The 19,519-nt window shown below is 40.6% G+C and overlaps 1 pseudogene; it reads left to right on the forward strand.

Annotated features, from left to right (window-relative positions):
* Positions 1–19,519, forward strand: part of LOC117560049 — a 54,665-nt pseudogene that overhangs the window by 34,861 nt on the left and 285 nt on the right.

Below are 19,519 nucleotides of genomic sequence, written 5' to 3' on the forward strand. Positions count from 1 at the left end.
CATGTACTTAAATTGACTGGCGCATTGCACAGAATACTACGGTACTCTGTTGCGTGTGTGACGTAATCCCTGAGTCTGAAGCTTTGTGGGCGGCTCTACAACTACGCTGACACACAAACAGAGGAAGGGTGTTGAACTGTTGTGAACGATTCATCTCTTGAATGCTCTTATGCTGACATCATATCTGTCAATCTGTCAATCACACAGCTGGTTCTAATAAAGGGATCATTGCTGGCTCACTCGGAGAACTCAGTCAGTGTCATGTGAACTACAATGCAAGTGTGTGGCGTCTTTTATTCCTCCGTAGTATTAGTCCAAGGCTATCTAGACCATTGCTGGTAATGGCTGCTGCGCCAACAGGTTATGGGCCCAGAAAGGATTTTGGAAACCGATGGAATCGTTTGTGCTTTGACGGAGATGAGAAAAACTATGAGTTGTGGGAAACAAAGTTTCTTGGCCACCTGCGTCGACAAAGGCTGAAAAGCACCATATTGAAAGAGCCTGACAGTGGCGGAGGCGAAGAGGACGCAGAAGGAGCCGCGGTAAGAGCCGCAGAAGACGCTGATAAAAATGAAGAAGTCTACGCTGAACTTATTCAATTGTTGGACGATACAAGTTTGTCTCTGGTCATGAGAGATGCAGCGGACGATGGGAGAAAGGCGTTGAAGATTCTGAGGGATCACTACGCAGGTACAGGAAAACCGCGTGTGATCATCTTGTATACAGAGCTTACGTCTCTCCAGAAATATGCTAATGAGAGCATCACAGACTATATTATACGAGCAGAGACTGCTATCACAGCACTGAGGAATGCAGAAGAGATTTTGAGTGACGGTTTATTGATAGCTATGATTCTGAAGGGGCTGCCAGTGTCATTTAAGCCGTTTTCTATCCACACTACACAAAGTGATGAGAAGATCACCTTCGCCGAGTTCAAGACCAAGCTGAGGAGCTACGAGAGCACTGAGAAGTTCAGTGGGAGCTCAGTTGATGACAGCGTGATGAAAGTAAGAGTCAAAGACTTTGATGTGAAGCTGCTGACCTGTTATACTTGCGGCCAGAAGGGTCACAGTGCCCGCGAGTGCAAGGCTGCTGTTCACGGGGAACAACAGAGACAGTGGTGCCGTTTTTGCAGGAGTTCCACGCACAGAGATGCAAACTGCAGGCGGAGAGGACGACGAGACAACGTAAAACAGGCCATGGACGAAGAGGACCACGACCACCACCACACATTCGCCTTCTAGGCCCACGAACGACAGGTGGACAGCGACCCGGGCGATGGACTGAAGCAAAGAGGGCTTATGGTCGACACCGGTGCTACATCGCACATAGTGACTGACATGAACAAATTCAAAGACTTTGACGAGAGTTTCGAGCCACGAAAACATGTCCTGGAGTTGGCTGATGGAGTGAGGGCCTCTGGCATAGCGCTGAAGAGAGGTGCAGCCAAAGTTTGGCTGAAAGACAATACGGGTCGAGAGGTGGAGACGATGCTGACGGGGGCGCTGTACGTCCCATCCTTTCCCCAAGACATTTTCTCGGTCAAAGCAGCGACGACCAATGGAGCCACGGTCGTATTCAAAGAAGGACAGAACAAGCTCATTCACGAGAACGGTACGACATTTGATATTAAGGTGTATGATGGATTGTTTTATTTAAACACAGTTAATGATGAAAATGTTGATGAATGTCATGGGTGTTATGATATCAAAACATGGCACGAAATTCTAGGTCACTGTAACTACGAAGATGTGTTGAAATTGCAAAAAGTCACAAAGGGTATGACAATTAAAGGCAAAACTGATACATCTAATTTGACATGTGAAGTGTGCACAAAAGGGAAATTTGCTCAGATCAGGAGCAGAGAGCCAGATGTAAGGGCAAAGGCTGCACTGCAGCTTGTACACACAGATTTGTCTGGACCTATAGATCCTACAGCTAAAGATGGGTTCAGATACACATTAGCATTTACTGATGACTATTCAGGAGCAGTTTTTGTTTATTTTTTTAAATCTAAGAGTGACACAGTCAAGGCTACTGAGAAGTACATTGCTGACGTTTCACCTTATGGAAAAATCAAATGCATTAGATCTGATAATGGTACTGAGTATACTTCTGGTCAATTTCAGTCATTGCTAAGTAGAAATGCCATCAGACATGAGACCTCAGCTCCTTATTCACCCCATCAAAATGGGACAGCTGAGAGAAATTGGAGAACATTGTTTGAAATGGCAAGATGCATGCTAATTGAGAGTAACCTACCAAAAGAGTTGTGGACATATGCAGTTATGACTGCTGCTGTCATTCGAAATAGGTGTTACAACAAACGTGTAGGACAGACTCCATACTACATGTTGAAAGGAAAGAAGCCTAACCTTTCAAAAATGAGAACATTTGGGTCACCATGCTATGCTTACAAGCAAAACAAGAAAAAGTTGGATTCAAGATCTGAAAAGGGTATTCTTGTAGGCTATGATAAGAACAGCCCTGCTGATTTGGTGTTTTATCCTGACACAGGAAGAGTACTCAAAAATAGGTTGGTCAAATTCATCACCAAGAGTGTCATTGAGAGTCAGACTCAAACAGAGCAGGAAACGGATGATGAAGATTTCAGTATGAGGAGAGCTGTAAACCACCTACCAAAAATTGAAAAGGCAAATGTAATCCCAAAAGAGTCACAGGAAAATGAGACTGAGATTTGTGATAACATTCAGACAGGTGAAGGCCAAAGTAGCCAGAGGACATCTTATCCACAAAGGGAAAGAAAACCTCCTCAATATTTGATTGCGTTTTGCATTTCACACTGTGAAACATCACAACAGCTACAGATCTATGGATTGCACAAGTGCCTTGCTAAAAAAAGCATTTCCAGACTCTGACACTGCCAACAAATTCAGTAGTGCGCGCACTAAAACCTAAGCCATTGTCAATGGTGTTATAGCACCCCACTCGATTGATGTCGCACATGAAGCACTCAAAGAAATCCAGTACTGTGGTGTTTCTACAGACGGGAGTAACCACGGAGCAGTGCAAATATTCCCAATCATAATCCAGTACTTTGACTGGAAGAGGGGTGCAAACAAAATTAATCGAGGTTAAAGACACACGAAATGAGACAGCAGAAACCATTGCACAATATCTCATTGAAACATTGGCAAAAAACAATTTGTCTGAAAAATGCATTGCATTTACTGGCGACAATTGCAACACAAACTTTGGAGGAATCCGACGTGATGAAGGGGGAAAGAATGTGTTTGCAAATTTGAAGAGGTTGCTGCAGAAGAACACTCTGATCGGTGTGGGTTGCCCAACACACATATTGAATACTTGTGTTCATCATGGGGCAGACACAATAGATATTGACCTTGAGAATATCATGTTCAAAATCTACCAGTACTTCCACATTTACACTGTGCGCACTGAGAGCCTGAAGGAGTACTGTGATTTTGTTGACATTGAATACAGAAGGATGCTTTCTCACAGCAAGACAAGGTGGCTGTCATTGTTCCCAGGCATTGAGAGGATGATACAGATGTTTCCAGCCTTAAAGGCATTCTTTCTGTCTCAGCAAAAACCACCCATAGTGATCAAGAAGTTTTTTGAAAACGAATTCAGTGAGATCTACCTCTGGCACATGCACCCACTCATGTCTGCGTTCCACAGCCACATTCAAGACATGGAAAAGGAGGAGAACTCCATTATGGAGGTAAAGAAAATAATGAACAGCATCCACACCATTCTTCTTGAACGCAAGAGCAACAACTTCATGTCCCTTAAAGTTAAGGGACTACTGGCACAACAGCGTAGTGATGGACTTGGTAAGGAATATGACCAGTTCTATGCTGATGTGCGAGGCCTGTACAGTACATGTCTGGAGTATCTGGAGAAGTGGATGACTCCCATGGAAGAGTTCTCCACATTCACGTGGATGGATCTGAGTGAGCCACCAGAGTGGAATGATGTGGAGGCCTGCATCAAGTTACTAGGAGAGAAGGGGGTGGTAATTGATGATGTCAAGTGTTTTGACCAGGTCACCAATCTGAAGAGATTCACAGAAAGGAGATGAGGATGTGATGAGGAGTTCAGTGGCCTGCAGGTGCTCCAGAAGTGGACCAAAAGCATTGCATGTTACTCAGAACTACTGAAGATTGCACAGTTTGTCTTTGCACTTTCCTCTCACAATGCAAATGTTGAGAGGGTTTCCTCACTGATGCAGAGCCAGTGGACCAAGGAGATGAACCAGCTGTCTGTTGAGTCACTGAAGGGGATTCTATTTGTGCAATACCATTTGAAAGACATGTCTTGCAAAGACTTTCATGCTTATTTGTTGAGCAACCAAAAACTGCTGGGAAAGATCAGCTCCACAGCTAAATATCGATGGGCAGACAAGGAGGATGAAGAAGAAAAACAGGATGAAGAAGATTGAAGTATGCAGCTATGCAGAGAGAGAAAGCTATGTAGCTGTGGGAGAGAAACTTTAACTTTTCATTTTAAATTGGGACCCTAGATTAGAAAACTGTTTGAAGCTAGAAATATGTGAAAAGTTGTGGTTTCACTGGTTGTTTACAATGACAGGGCCTGGAATTGTGTTTACAAACATTTAAAGTAGGCTTATATTTGGTTCATGGTGCCTCAAAATGTGTTTGGATTGATTTAGGTAATCAAATGTTATGTTCTGTTCACTAATGGCAATTATGCAAATGTGAAATCCAAAACGGCATAGTGCACTTTTAAAATAATTAGATTAGTATCTTTGTGAGGTTACTGTTTTATTGTTTACATTGACAAGATACAAAGAGATTATTTGTTAAAGCTGGATTTTCTATTTTCTACTATTTCATATATTTTGTTATTTATTTGTGTCCAGTAAGACTTGAAAAGAGAGCTATTATTTTGTTACAGGTTGATGTTTAAGTTATTCTTGTGCATTTTAGATTTGTCAGAGATAATTCTAGGCATAATAAAGCATGTTGATTGTTGAGTAACCTTGGTTTGGTGTGTCTTTGGTTATAGAGAGATATTATTGTGTTATATATGTTAGGGAAATAATTATCATAGACGCCAAGATGTGACATACAGGACAAACCTTGACGTCTGTTTACCTCCTTTAAGGACACAGGCTGCTTCAGCCAATAATGTTATTGTTCCCATTCTGTGACCGGTCAATACTGGGTCACAGATGGTCTGTATCGTGGGTACACTGGGACACTTCCTTCTCTGTTGTCTGAGGACTCCAGGGCATGACATATCCAAGGCCATAAGTGGCGGAAGCTGGTAACTTAGTGTGCCCAAACTATCTAAAGCTATCTTATCAAAACATGTTGATGACTCTCTGTGGAACCAGTTAAATGGGCTCTCCAGAATTGACGTGGCAACTCTACCGTGAAGTCAGAACCTCTGGCTCTTGGACTTGTGATGTGAATCCTCCGGCCGTAACTCCAAATAAACCATCAGTGTTTGACATCAAAGCTACTGCTCCTACCGTGTCTCCTTCCTGAGTCGGTGACTCCCACAGCATAGCTACACAGAAGTTTCCTCTACAAATTGGCGTTGTCGGCAGGATGCCAACAGATCTTCAAAGCTGGTAAGTGTGATTTTCAAATCCACATTTGGACATTGCCTTACCAGAATCTGTGATTGACGGTATCCTAAAATTACCTGTGAAACTGAGCGGCTGTGTTTCGTTTTGGTTAATGAACATTTGGGGATAATAAACCCAGGAGATCAGTGGCTGGGGACTCAGTCCTGGCTGATTTCCTCTGTGTGTGCTGCTCGGGACGGAAGTACCATACAAGCATACACAGCTCATGTTTAGAGTGACCTTAAAGAAATACATCAGTAAAGTGGAGCTTCTGTATGAAAGCAATGTAAGGATTTGTATTGAACAAATCGCCGAATTCTGGGGGTTTCAGCGGCCAAAACAGTAGTTAAAAATAAGCAGCCAGAGATATTCCCCCCATTGCCTCTGTGAGCACGGCTCCAGCAGCAGCCGGGGGTGTGTGTGTAAATACTTCCCCTGTCTGGGTGGCTGCAGCCGTGCAGCTGAGAGGAAGAAAGTCACAGCTTTTTGTCTATATCTTTAACTCACACCGCGCCGTCTCTATTAAAAACTAGATGGTCTAAAAGCACTCGTTGTTTGTGACCGTCTTCTGCATTGCTGGTAAGGCTGGGGCAGCGCAAGGTGCGTGCATCGCCCGATGCGCCACAGCTCTCTACTCTGCTGGGGGAACATTTCCTACGTTGCTTGGAAAGCGTTCCCTACTCCGCTGGACCAGCTGGTGGCGGTCCGGGGTGCATACATAAAATTATAGGCTAATTGATCACAAGTGGGCAGTGGCAAGCAGAGTGTAGAACAAGGCTGTGTTTCATCGTTGCTAATGTACTTATTGTAAGTCGCTTTGGACAAAAGCGTCAGCTAAATGCAATGTAATGTAATGTAATGTAATGAACTCGATGGCAGGTATATAGGCTGGTCGAGTAGGACTACAGTTAACTGGGCTGTTTTGGAGAGAAAGGGTAGAGGAAAAAAGTCTATGTTCTCCTGGTCGGGGGTTCATAGCGCCACTAGAATATAGTAGTGGTGTCGCAAGAGGATAAGCTAGTTATTGCTTTTGGACGGTCTTCAGGCACGATCTTAGCACTTGTACAAGGGTGGATGCGCGAGTAGGTGCTCCATTTCTATAATTCCCTACCCCCTCTGAAAACCTCCTAATTCGGACTAAATTGAGCTGAATGAACTTTGCCCCACACTTTGAATCATGACACTTCCAAGTCCTACAGAGATCAGTATCACCAGTTGCAAGCCAAATCCAGGGGTTCTACTCGAGCCCAATTTTAAATACCATAAAGAAAAGTATTGAACCCAGCTCTAGCTAAATGTCAAATGTATTTAATGAATGTACAAGTGTTTTGATTTATTTAAAATGTTCCAGTCTAGCTTCCTTCGAGTTTAGTGTAAACAACATATTGGTTCTTATAACATTCTCACTGCTGTCCCAAATGTTTTAAACCTTGGGCAGACAAGCACACACACACACACACACACACACACACACACACACACACACACACACACACACACACACACACACACACACACACACACACACACACACACACACACACACACACACACACACACACACACACACACACACACACACACACACACACACACACACACACTTTGGATAAGTATTCACTTTATCCAAATTGTAAATTGTTGCCTTCTTTAAAGTTATTAGTAATTCAAGATTAATTATTAAATTAAATGTGGTACATAACATATAATAAATAAAACTTTGACTTGATCATTTTGTTCACAACATTAGACCTTGTCCTCTAATTTCTACTAGAATAAGATAAGTGTGCATGTTTGGGTATTTTAACACTCCTGTAATGTACCTAATCTTGTTATCCTTTTCATTACAGAGCTGGGAAAATGGTGTATTGCTTAGATTCTGATCCGTGCAAGTCCAATTTTTACTGACTTTAGTTCTAATGTTAATGTTAATTTGACTTCAACCCATAGGTGATTATTTAAATTAACTCAACATTTCACATGATGGATTAGTGCTCCACATTTTTCCCACTAATTTGTTGTGCAATTAGGCCAATGGTAAAGAGAGACATTGATGACCTCGTGTCCCTTTTGTTGGTACGTGGTTCCATTCTGTCTATGGCCTTGGACGGCTTCACTAAGAGTCACCCAGTTCTGACAGTCCGGCTGAGTGCAGTCACAGAGATGCTATGGCTGCTCTACATGAAATGACATTAATGGTCTGGTCCGAGAATGGACACCATTCCCTGCTCCCAGAGAGAATGACGCTCCTCAAACTGAACAATACTGTCTCACGTGGGCCACTCCCCCCACCAAGCCATGAACTGAAAGCTTTGAACACCTGGAAGCCTCCCGGTCACACCAGCACCAACCCTTGGGTCAGTCAGATGGGACTAACGGCTTCACTTAGGGCATTTGGGTCAGATACATGACTCTCATTACCGCAGACTGGGTTGTTTTTTTTAAGGCTATTCATACTGCTATGCAGAGGATGCCTGTAAGTTGGCAAGCTATTAAAAGCCCCTACTATTTTTAAAATAGGCCTAATTTCAGGGGCCTCTTAGTTCTACATGTATTCACTTTATATAGACAATGTTTCCACCTGGTCAAACTAAAGGCTGCACGGAACTCAGGCTACAATACAACCATTCTGTTTCTGCTCTAACGATTCAATTGATAGATTCTACATCAAAACAATTAGCTTTTATTGTTTCCAATGATAACGTCACCTTAAGTGGAGGAATGCAAACCTGCTTTCAAATGTAAGGTTTTGAATTTGTTTGACATTTCTCAGTAATAACACCCTCAGACACCCACTATCATTCATGCTATGCCATCAGTAGTGACTCAGATGTTGAGGGGATGAAGCTTTTCCTCCAGAATCAGATATGCTTTGTTTTTCAACAAAGGTATACAGTTCCTGCATAATATATGTTTCTCACAATTGTTTTTTTGTAAGCTGCACACAGGTGATACTGAGTCTTCTCGAGTAATAGATTATAAACTACACCATGCTTAAATAGACTCCTAAGTTATTATTTCATATGTGACATATGTAAGAAAAGGGAGGGAAGAGTCAATTATATTGAGTAATTGATTTTATATTGGAAAATGTATTTCTCAAACCTATGTTTTATGGAAGAGGAAAATATTTCTGATAAACTAATCCTTGATCAAACGGTAAATGTTGAATTAATATAACATTTAGAATCATTGAGAAAGGGTGATATCCACAGGGACGAGCTCGCCTTTAACTTAAAATAACACTTCTCTACTTTGGACTGATGAGTATATGATTCTTGGATGTTAAATGACTAACACAAACCTTACATTTATGCATGTGCATGTGTCAGGAAGGCTCCCAAATAATTCTGAGGGGCCTATCCTATTTTTGTAATTAAATGATAATGTGCTAATCCATCACTTTGAGTTGTCTGCACTCAGGAAAACATCCCTATCAAGTGTTAACCCAATAACTAGGACAGTTCTGAAGGCCAAGGGCCAGAGAGAGAGGGTCACACTCTCCGGCTGCAGAGAGCACCCCCATCCACGTGCAAGGAGGCACGAGGTCGTTCGAGATGAGAGGATTCTAATCTTCAACTATCTGATGAGATGGGATGCTTCTTCATCTTTCTGCTCGGTGGGCTCAGGCAGACAACCCTGCAGGACGAGCGAGGACTTCAGAGGCTTCATACCAGGTTCCTTGTTTCTTGGGGGGGGGGCAGATATCTTCCTAACCTCTCCCATCACGGGGGGAAAACCTGGATGCGCCAATTGGAATACGCAGTTTTGTCTGGCACTGCTCTCAAGCAGATAGCAGAAGGAATGCAGGCGGATGAGCCTCCGTTTCACTGGGGGGATCAACTACAGTGCTCACTGAATGAGCCACACAAAAGCAGAGCAATTGGGGGGTTGAAATATGGCGCTCTGATGAAGAAGAGTTTGAGCCAATCAGCACCTCAGTGCTAATCTACAGTATCAGGATGCCTTTACACACACCAGACACTCTTTGTCATAAAGAGAGGAGGAGAACGAGTCAGAAAGACTGAAGGACACGTTTTTCCAGCTCTCGTACAAAGATGAACTTTGAATTGATTTTATATCTTGGATGTTTACAGATGTACAATTAATGACTGTCTTTATATTTCCAATAACCAGACATGTGTTGAATAGTGGTGATTCATATATTTTTGCCGGATCAGATTACACTTTCGCACTAAACAAAATTAATTCAGATTATAAAGTATTGAATCATAAGATATTTCTACTATTATCACAGATAATGTTAACCCTCCGGTATCATTCGATTGGACTACGCAAATTAGTCATTCGAGACAAAAATGTCCACTGCATAAGACTTTGATAAAAACATTATATAAAAAGATTTTTTTCACAACTTTTTTGGGTTCAATCTTTAAAGCAACTTCCGCCCTAATAGAAAATACCAAAAATGTAATCATTCTCAGGATTTTAACCCTTTAAATGCCATTTTGAAAACATGAAACTGCTGTTTTTTTTCATGATGAAAACAGAGAAAATGAGTTATTTTCCCAAAAATACATATCTGGGGACTGGCTCTTTTTTTTTATAACAGTCTTGAATATGTCAAAGATTAGCAACAAAATGGATTTTTTTGCATTATTAGTTTTTGCACAAAATCAGATTGAACAAAAAAGTTACAAATTAGTCATTCGGGACAAAAATGTCCACTTCCAAAAACTGCTCTAAAATGAACACAGATTAATATTTTTTTTAACTTTTTGGGGTTAAATCTTTCAATCAACTTCAGTCCTGATCAAAAATACCAAATGTTAAATTATGTTCAGGATTTTAACCCTTGAACTGCCAGTTTGAAAACATGAATTTGCGTTTTCTATGAAAAACATGCACAAAAAGGCAGTTATTTTCCATATAATAAATGTTGGGGGGGTCGGCTTTTTTTTTTTTTATCACAGTCTTGGATATGTCAAAGATTAGCAACAACATTTATTTTTTTACATTATTAGTTTTTGCACAAAATCAGATTAAACAAAATACTCACACATTAGCCACTCACGTCCCATCCACTCCCATTATAACCACATATTTTGATCTCTCCGCCATACCGGTATATAATCATGCATTTTATAATGTCAGGGTTTTATATTGGAGGAAAATAGTTAAATGTGTCCCTTTTTACTGTATATCACCAGATATGACATTTTACCATTGAATTATATGACCTATAAAAACACTGAAGTAATACTATTTTCAACTTTCTCTGAAATCATTTTTAAATCAGCATCAGATGTATCAATGTCAACATTTATTTTCCAAACAGCAAACTGCAATCAACATTCATGAACAAATCAAACAGTCAAAACAGAACAATGATATGTATGAGTGTGTGTTGAATAAAATGAGAGATGGATGAAGATAGAGCAAGTATGTGTGTTAGAGAGGGAGTAAGATAGATGGAGATAACAAATAATGTGTGTGTGCGTGCGTGCGAGAGAGAGATCAGTTCATCCAGCAGAACCTGCAGCAGGGGATTTGGTGCTCTCTGCAGGTGAACTTTTCACACCTGATGCAAGTGGTTGCACTTTTCGTTTTTTTCCCAGTGCACATCCAGCACAGTCCCCTCTTTTTTGTGGAGGCGGTTGTGCCGGTGTCAGGGGCAGAGCCGCTTGCGATTGTGCCGGTGTCAGGGGCAGCTGCCGAGGCCTGAATGTCCGCCACTATGGTAACAGCAGCCGGTGTACGAGGTGGATGCTTTCTCCGCATGATTTTTGCAGACACCAGAGATCTCCCCAACTCCTCCAAGAAAAGCCTCCTCCTGAAGGACTTGGCTTGCTTCCAGGAGGGATCCACAGCAGTAAAAAGCACAAATGCGTTGAAGGCAGAGACATCTATCATGTTGTGGAAGAGGACCTGTGGCCACCGATGGGTCATCCTCCTGCAGCTGTAGGAGCCCACAACCTACAAAAGACCAATACAAAATTAATACAAATATTATTTTAAATTATTAACAACTGTATCATGTATTATTTATATACTGGTAATGCCTCCATACCTTGTCTAGGTTGTCGACAGCTCCCTTGCAGTGGTTGTAGTCTGCAATGATCACAGGTTTCCTTTTCTCCTCCTCTGTCACAGCTGGGTCCCTGTGTTTGCTGCTGAGGAGGAGCACGTTTCTCCCCCGTTTGGGAATGTAGCTCACCGCTGTGGTGTTCTTGGTAAAACCAAAAAGAGAGGAGAGGGCAGCTCTCTGCCTCACCTGCAGGAGTTTGGATGGAAGCTCAGGCTTATTTCTTTGGATGGTTCCGACAAGGGCCACTTTCCTCTTTAGTAGCTCCTGCACAAGTGCATATGACGTGAAAAAATTGTCACAAGTCACAGTGATCCCTTGGAGCCCCTCTGTCATTTCCAGGACGACAGGCTTTCCCTGGCCCACCTCGGCAGCACTGCCAGCAGCTTTACCGGTGTAAATCTGGCACTTCCAGGCATAGGAGGTTTCAACGTCAGCGGTGACCCAGATTTTTAGCCCATACTTTGCTGGCTTGCTTGGTATGTATTGCCGGAATTTGCAGCGGCCTCTGAAGGGGACAAGCTGCTCATCACGAAGAATCTCGTTTAATTTGGCATATTACTCTCAATGAATATAAGAAAGCACTGCGTAAAGCGAGAGCAGCCTACTACTCTTCATTAATAGATGAGAATAAGAATAATGCAAGATTTCTTTTCAGCACTGTAGCCAGGATGACAGAGAGCCACAGCTCGATTGAGCCTTCTATTCCCATAGCACTCAGTAGTAATGATTTTATGTGCTTTTTTAACGATACAATTGTTACTCTTAGAAACACAATTAATGACCTCTTGCCTTTGACCAGTATAGTGTTATCAACAGCTCCCGGAAACGTAAGTTCTAATATTACACTAGATAGTAAACTAGAATGCTTTTTCAGCCATAAACCTTGAACAATTAAATTCAATGATTCTCTCTTCTAAACCATCAACGTGTATGTTAGACCCAATTCCAACTAAGCTGTTGAAGGAAGTTTTTCCATTAATTAGCACTTATTTATTAAATATTATGAATATGTCTTTATTATCAGGCTATGTTCCACAATCATTCAAAGTAGCAGTGATAAAACCGCTTCTTAAAAAGCACAACCTCGATCCAGAGGTTTTAGCCAATTATAGACCTATTTCCAATCTTCCGTTCCTCTCAAAAATTCTAGAGAAAGCGGTCGCAAAACAGCTGTGTAATTACTTAAAAAACAATGATTTATTTGAAGATTTTCAGTCTGGCTTTAGAACACATCATAGCACAGAGACAGCTCTGGTTAAAGTCACAAATGACATTCTAATAGCCTCTGACAAGGGACGTGTCTCTATTCTTGTTTTGCTCGATCTCAGTGCTGCATTTGATACTATCGACCATGATATCTTATTGCAAAGACTAGAGCACTTAGTTGGCATACAGGGAACTGCTTTAGACTGGTTTAGGTCCTATCTATCTGAATGCTCTCAGTTTGTACGTGTCAATGATGAATCTTCCACGCAAACCAAAGTTAGCCATGGAGTGCCACAGGGCTCAGTGCTCGGACCTATTTTGTTCACATTATATATGCTTCCGTTAGGCAATATTATAAGGAATCATTCTGTAAACTTTCATTGTTATGCGGATGATACTCAACTATATTTATCAATCAAGCCTGATGAAATTAATCATCTAAATAAAATTCAAGACTGCCTTAAGGACTTAAAAACGTGGATGACCTTAAACTTTTTGATGTTAAACACGACCAAAACTGAAGTTATTGTACTTGGCCCGAAGAATCTACGAAACAAATTATCTAAGGATATATTAACCATGGATGGCATTAATTTGGCCTCCAGTGAGACTGTAAGGAATCTTGGTGTTATATTTGATCAGGATGTATCCTTTAACGCCCACATAAAATCAATTTCAAGGACCGCCTACTTCCATCTACGTAACATTGCAAAAATCAGGCATATCTTGCCTCAAAACGATGCAGAGAAACTAGTCCATGCATTTGTTACTTCAAGGCCGGATTATTGTAACTCTTTATTATCAGGGTGTACCAAGAAGTCAGTCAAGTCGCTTCAGCTGATTCAAAATGCTGCAGCTCGTGTACTAACCAGAGTTAGGAAAAGGGACCACATTACTCCTGTTCTGGCTGCCTTACACTGGCTCCCTATAGAACACAGGATAGAATTTAAAATTCTTCTTCTCGCCTACAAAGCCCTTAATGGGAAGGCGCCATCTTACCTTAAAGAACTCATTATACCCTACTGTCCTACTAGGGCATTGCGTTCCAAGAATGCAGGGTTGTTGGTTGTTCCTAGAGTCTCTAAAAGTACAATGGGAGCCAGAGCCTTTTCTTATCAAGCTCCACATTTGTGGAATCAGCTTCCAGTTTGTGTTCGGGCGGCAGACACCCTATCCGTTTTTAAGAGTGCGCTTAAGACCTTCCTTTTTGATAAAGCTTATAGTTAGGGCTGATTAGATTCAGCCCCTAGTTTTGCTGATATAGGCTTAGTTTGTCGGGGGACATCTTACTTCTTCCTTCTCTCTGTCTATACCTGTGTACTCTCATGTTCCGATTAACCCAGCTTCCCCAAATGTCTTTCTTTTTGGTGTCTGTATACGCCGGGATCCGGAGTCATGGATGATCCTGCGCTCCTCTGTCCTGGATCTTGAGTCGTGGCTGTGGTCCTGGATCATAGGTCCTGGATGGATATCCTTGTGGATTCATCTTCCTATTATACACACATGCATTTCCAAACATTTGGACTACCTATGTTGCAAATGTATTATCTTTTCAATTTACACACGGCATCTATTGCACGTCTGTCCGTCCTGGGAGAGGGATCCCTCCTCTGTTGTTCTCCCTGAGGTTTCTCCCATTTTTCCCTTTAAACTGTGGGTTTTCTTCGGAAGTTTTTCCTTGTACGATGTGAGGGTCTAAGGACAGAGGGTGTCGTATTGTCATACTGATATTTTGTACAAACTGTAAAGTCCACTGAGACAAATGTAACATTTGTGATATTGGGCTATATAAATAAACATTGATTGATTGATTGATTGATCCACACACACATCTTCACCAGGGTTGAAAAGCATCGGAAGGCGATGTGTCCACTTCTCCCAGAGAGAGCGGATGGGGGCAAGCTTGTCCTCTCTGTGACGGGAAGGTCTCATCAGCTTGTCGTCAAACCGGAGGGTGGTATTCATCAACCGGAATTTGGTGTGGGTCATTGTGGCACGGAAGATGGCACGTCCACTGTGGTCATCCCAGAGGCTGCGGGTGGATTCGCCCTTCGATTTGTAAACTCCAGCCAATATCAGGAGACCGATGTATGCACGAATATCTGTGGCATCCACATCACTCCAGTTTGCCACCGAACGTCCCCCCTGCAAGTTTGTCATGTCGACAATACTACTGATGATCTCAGCAGTGAAAAATAAATTGAAGGAGGATTCCACGTCATCAATTCTTGTAATGGCATAACACGTGGGCCCTGGAACCAAACCTCTGGCAGCGGGAATGTAGCGTAGCGTGTCGTTGTTAGAGGGAGACCAGATTTCACCATTTTTTGATGTCCACCCACTGCCAGAATCTTCTGTTTCCTCTGCAGTTTCAGCAGAAGGGTCAGAAGAAGAAGGATCAGACTCCACTACAAACTCCACATCACATTCTTCTTCTGAGGTTGTTTCTGATTCAGAAGAAGAGTCAAGCAACTCGCTGGAGGTTGCCGGCTGCATCACCATATCCCTAGCTTCTTCCACAGAGAAGCGCCTCTTCATCTTACTCGCTTGTTGCGTATCACAGGAATGAAACGACCAGCCAGCCAAACTACACATATTTATGGATCTGGCTTTGCAGCCAGGTGTTCGCTTATTGACATAGTGCATGTATGGCTGTGTATGTTTGTATGCTAAAGAGACATTATCAAAGCCTTTGAAGTTCCAAACAATTCAAAACAACAAGGTCAAGCTGGGTCAAGATCATACCTCTGTTTACCTCTAAGACACATGAAACAGCACAAATGAAAACAAAATGCCACGAGAGAACACTTACTCCTACATTCTCACACACATCAAAGGTAAAGAGATGACGGGAAAATTGCGAATGCTGTAAACTGTAAATCAAGACATGACAAGCATTCAATGTAAAATATCACATCTGGTGATATACAGTAAAAAGGACAAATTGAACTATTTTCCTCCAATATAAAACCCTGACATTACAAAATGCATGATTTTATACCGGTATGGCGCAGAGATCAAAAGATGTGGTTATAATGGGAGTGGATGGGACATTTTTGTCTAATCTGATTCTGTGCAAAAACTAATAATCCACCAAAATAAATGTTGTTGCTAATCTTTGACATATCCAAGACTGTGATAAAAAAAAAAAAGCCGAACCTCCCAACATTTATTATATGGAAAATAACTGCCATTTTGTGCATGTTTTTCATAGAAAACGCAAATTCATGTTTTCAAACTGGCAGTTCAAGGGTTAAAATCCTGAACATAATTTAACATTTGGTATTTTTGATCAGGACTGAAGTTGATTGAAAGATTTAACCCCAAAAAGTTTTTAAAAATATTAATCTGTTGTCATTTTAGAGCAGTTTTTGGAAGTGGACATTTTTGTCCCAAATGACTAATATGTAACTTTTTTTGTTCAATCTGATTTTGTGCAAAAACTAATAATGCAAAAAAATAAATGTTGTTGCTAATCTTTGACATACCCAAGACTGTGATAAAAAAAAAAGCCGACCCCCCCAACATTTATTATATGGAAAATAACTGCCTTTTTGTGCATGTTTTTCATAGAAAACGCAAATTCATGTTTTCAAACTGGCAGTTCAAGGGTTAAAATCCTGAACATAATTTAACATTTGGTATTTTTGATCAGGACTGAAGTTGATTGAAAGATTTAACCCCAAAAAGTTAAAAAAAATATTAATCTGTTGTCATTTTAGAGCAGTTTTTAGAAGTGGACATTTTTGTCCCGAATGACTAATTTGTAACTTTTTTGTTCAATCTGATTTTGTGCAAAAACTAATATTGCAAAAAAATCCATTTTGTTGCTAATCTTTGACATATCCAAGACTGTTATAAAAAAAAAAGAGCCAGTCCCCAGATATGTATTTTTGGGAAAATAACTAATTTTCTCTGTTTTCATCATGAAATAAACCAGCGGTTTCAGGTTTTCAAAATGGCATTTAAAGGGTTAAAATCCTGAGAATGATTACATTTTTGGTATTTTCTATTAGGGCGGAAGTTGCTTTAAAGATTGAACCCAAAAAAGTTGTGAAAAAAACCTTTTAATATAATGTTTTTATCAAAGTATTTTGCAGTGGAAATCTTTGACTTAATTTGCGTAGTCGATTTGTTACACAGTGAATTAAAGACCGATTTGAAAAATTGAAATTGGAATTCCAAAATAGATCGAGAAAATAGCCTTGTTACAAAAATTCAGGCCGTTTGCACCAACACAACCAAAGTTATTGCAAAATGAAAAGTGAAAAATGACCCATATGGACAAAAACGTCCACAGTGATACCGGAGGGTTAATATCCTTAATCGTCCAGCAATCAGGCTTAACAACACTACTCTTTAATGTATTATCCATGCACAGAAAGACCTACAATGATGTTTCAAGTACTGGATTAATTTCAGTTTTGCCCCAAAACAAATATTTATAATATTTCATATAACAATTATGTAGCATATTTGGTCCTCTAATTAGAGAAGTATAATTTAAAGAAATTGATATTCTATATTCAACATTAGATAAACACAGAAGAATCCTTTCCAAGTACCATAAGTAGATGCTCAGGTAAGTATGGCTAATAGGAATAATTGATAGACTTAATTTGGTACAGATCAGTGGTAGCATTCACAAATGTAATAATTCAAGTTTTAAGAATGTCTAATCCTTCCTTTCCAGGTTTTTACAAAAGTCTTTGAATATTTGCCAAACTTTTCCTTTTCAGATTTTGAACAATGTACTTGACTAAAATGAATGTATTGATTTCACTAAGTGCCTTACTCTTGACTAAAGCGTATTTAAGTAAACGTAAAAGTAATCCTAAAATTGAGGACACTGCACTTTTGCAGATTACAGATTGATCAAATCACCATTGTGAATTCTATACTCTAACTGTGAATTTTTAGCTGGATCTCTTAGGATCCTGAGTTTTAAAATGCTTTTGACTAGTGATTGCCTTGAAGTAAATCTTTAAAGCAGCAAGCTGGTTTTGATTTTATAGTTTGATCAAACCACTGATGAGAGATGATTATGATTGGCTGTCTCAATCATTGTGATTGAATGTTTCAATCTTATTCTACTTTGTGATGTAATTAATGTAAGGTGAGACCACACTCGAATCTGGAGACGCCTATTGAGTTAAGTATTGACCAAATTATTATTAGACTAATGTTTTTAGGTTATCATAAATGATAAAAAGAGTGGACTGTTAGGGACATAATTATCATAGACGCCAAGATGTGACATACAGGACAAACCTTGACGTCTGTTTACCTCCTTTAAGGACACAGGCTGCTTCAGCCAATAATGTTATTGTTCCCATTCTGTGACCGGTCAATACTGGGTCACAGATGGTCTGTATCGTGGGTACACTGGGACACTTCCTTCTCTGTTGTCTGAGGACTCCAGGGCATGACATATCCAAGGCCATAAGTGGCGGAAGCTGGTAACTTAGTGTGCCCAAACTATCTAAAGCTATCTTATCAAAACATGTTGATGACTCTCTGTGGAACCAGTTAAATGGGCTGGCAAGAGAGAGGCTCTCCAGAATTGACGTGGCAACTCTACCGTGAAGTCAGAACCTCTGGCTCTTGGACTTGTGATGTGAATCCTCCGGCCGTAACTCCAAATAAACCATCAGTGTTTGACATCAAAGCTACTGCTCCTGCCGTGTCTCCTTCCTGAGTCAGTGACTCCCACAGCATTGCTACACAGAAGTTTCCTCTACAATATACAGTAAAATAATATAAATAATAATTGTATATCCATACAGAGGAGGCATACTTTAAAACAATAAGGCATCTTTGAGTAAACGTTGAGTATCATTAAGTATCTCGAGGCTGGGGGCAGCATGTCCTCTTTTTTGGAAATCAAAATATGGTCACCCTATCATAGGTGACCGCTGTGATGTGACTGAATACAGCTGTCTTCGCTCTGCTAAACAGTGACACCCATAGTGATAAACTATAACTGACTTTAAACTCCCTCTATACATTTTCCAAACCACTTACATTTTGTATATGCTGTAAGTATGGAGCAACGTGAAATATAATGCATTTTACATTGTGGGTTATACAAGATTATATTTGAATATATTAACATTCGTTTTGATTATATAACTCAATATGGAAACCACTAGCTATCATAAAAACACTTTTATGGAATGCAATATTTGTGAATAAGGAAAGTCAAAACCCTGTGGTTTTCCTGATTTGGTTAGAATGCAGCAAGAGCAAAAAGGGAAAGAGATGAGGTTAGATTAGTGTATTAGCATGGTATGTGGAATTTTTTGTTGTTGTCTATCTTATAGCCAAAATGCCAGTTTTTTTTGTTGCACTTAGGTGCGTGGAGACATGCTTTTCGTATCTTTTCATAGAGGCGTAGTGTAAAGTTTGAAGTTTTTCTGCAGTCTCGGTCAGAGGCAGCTGCTGTGTTTGGCCTGAGCGCTCCTGAGGAAGACAAGGATACTGGTTTTGGATGAAGCCACAGCAGCCGTGGACCTGAAAACAGACCAGCTTATTCAGTCCACCATCCGGACTCAGTTTGATGACTGTACAGTACTGACCATCGCTCATCACCTCAACACTATCATGGACTACACAATGTACCCGCCGCAATGCATTTTTATATATTTAATGTTACTTAAAATGGAAGTCGCAGGATATGCATG

The sequence above is a fragment of the Gymnodraco acuticeps genome, unplaced genomic scaffold (genome assembly GCF_902827175.1).
Source record: "Gymnodraco acuticeps unplaced genomic scaffold, fGymAcu1.1, whole genome shotgun sequence".
NCBI lineage: Eukaryota > Metazoa > Chordata > Actinopteri > Perciformes > Bathydraconidae > Gymnodraco > Gymnodraco acuticeps.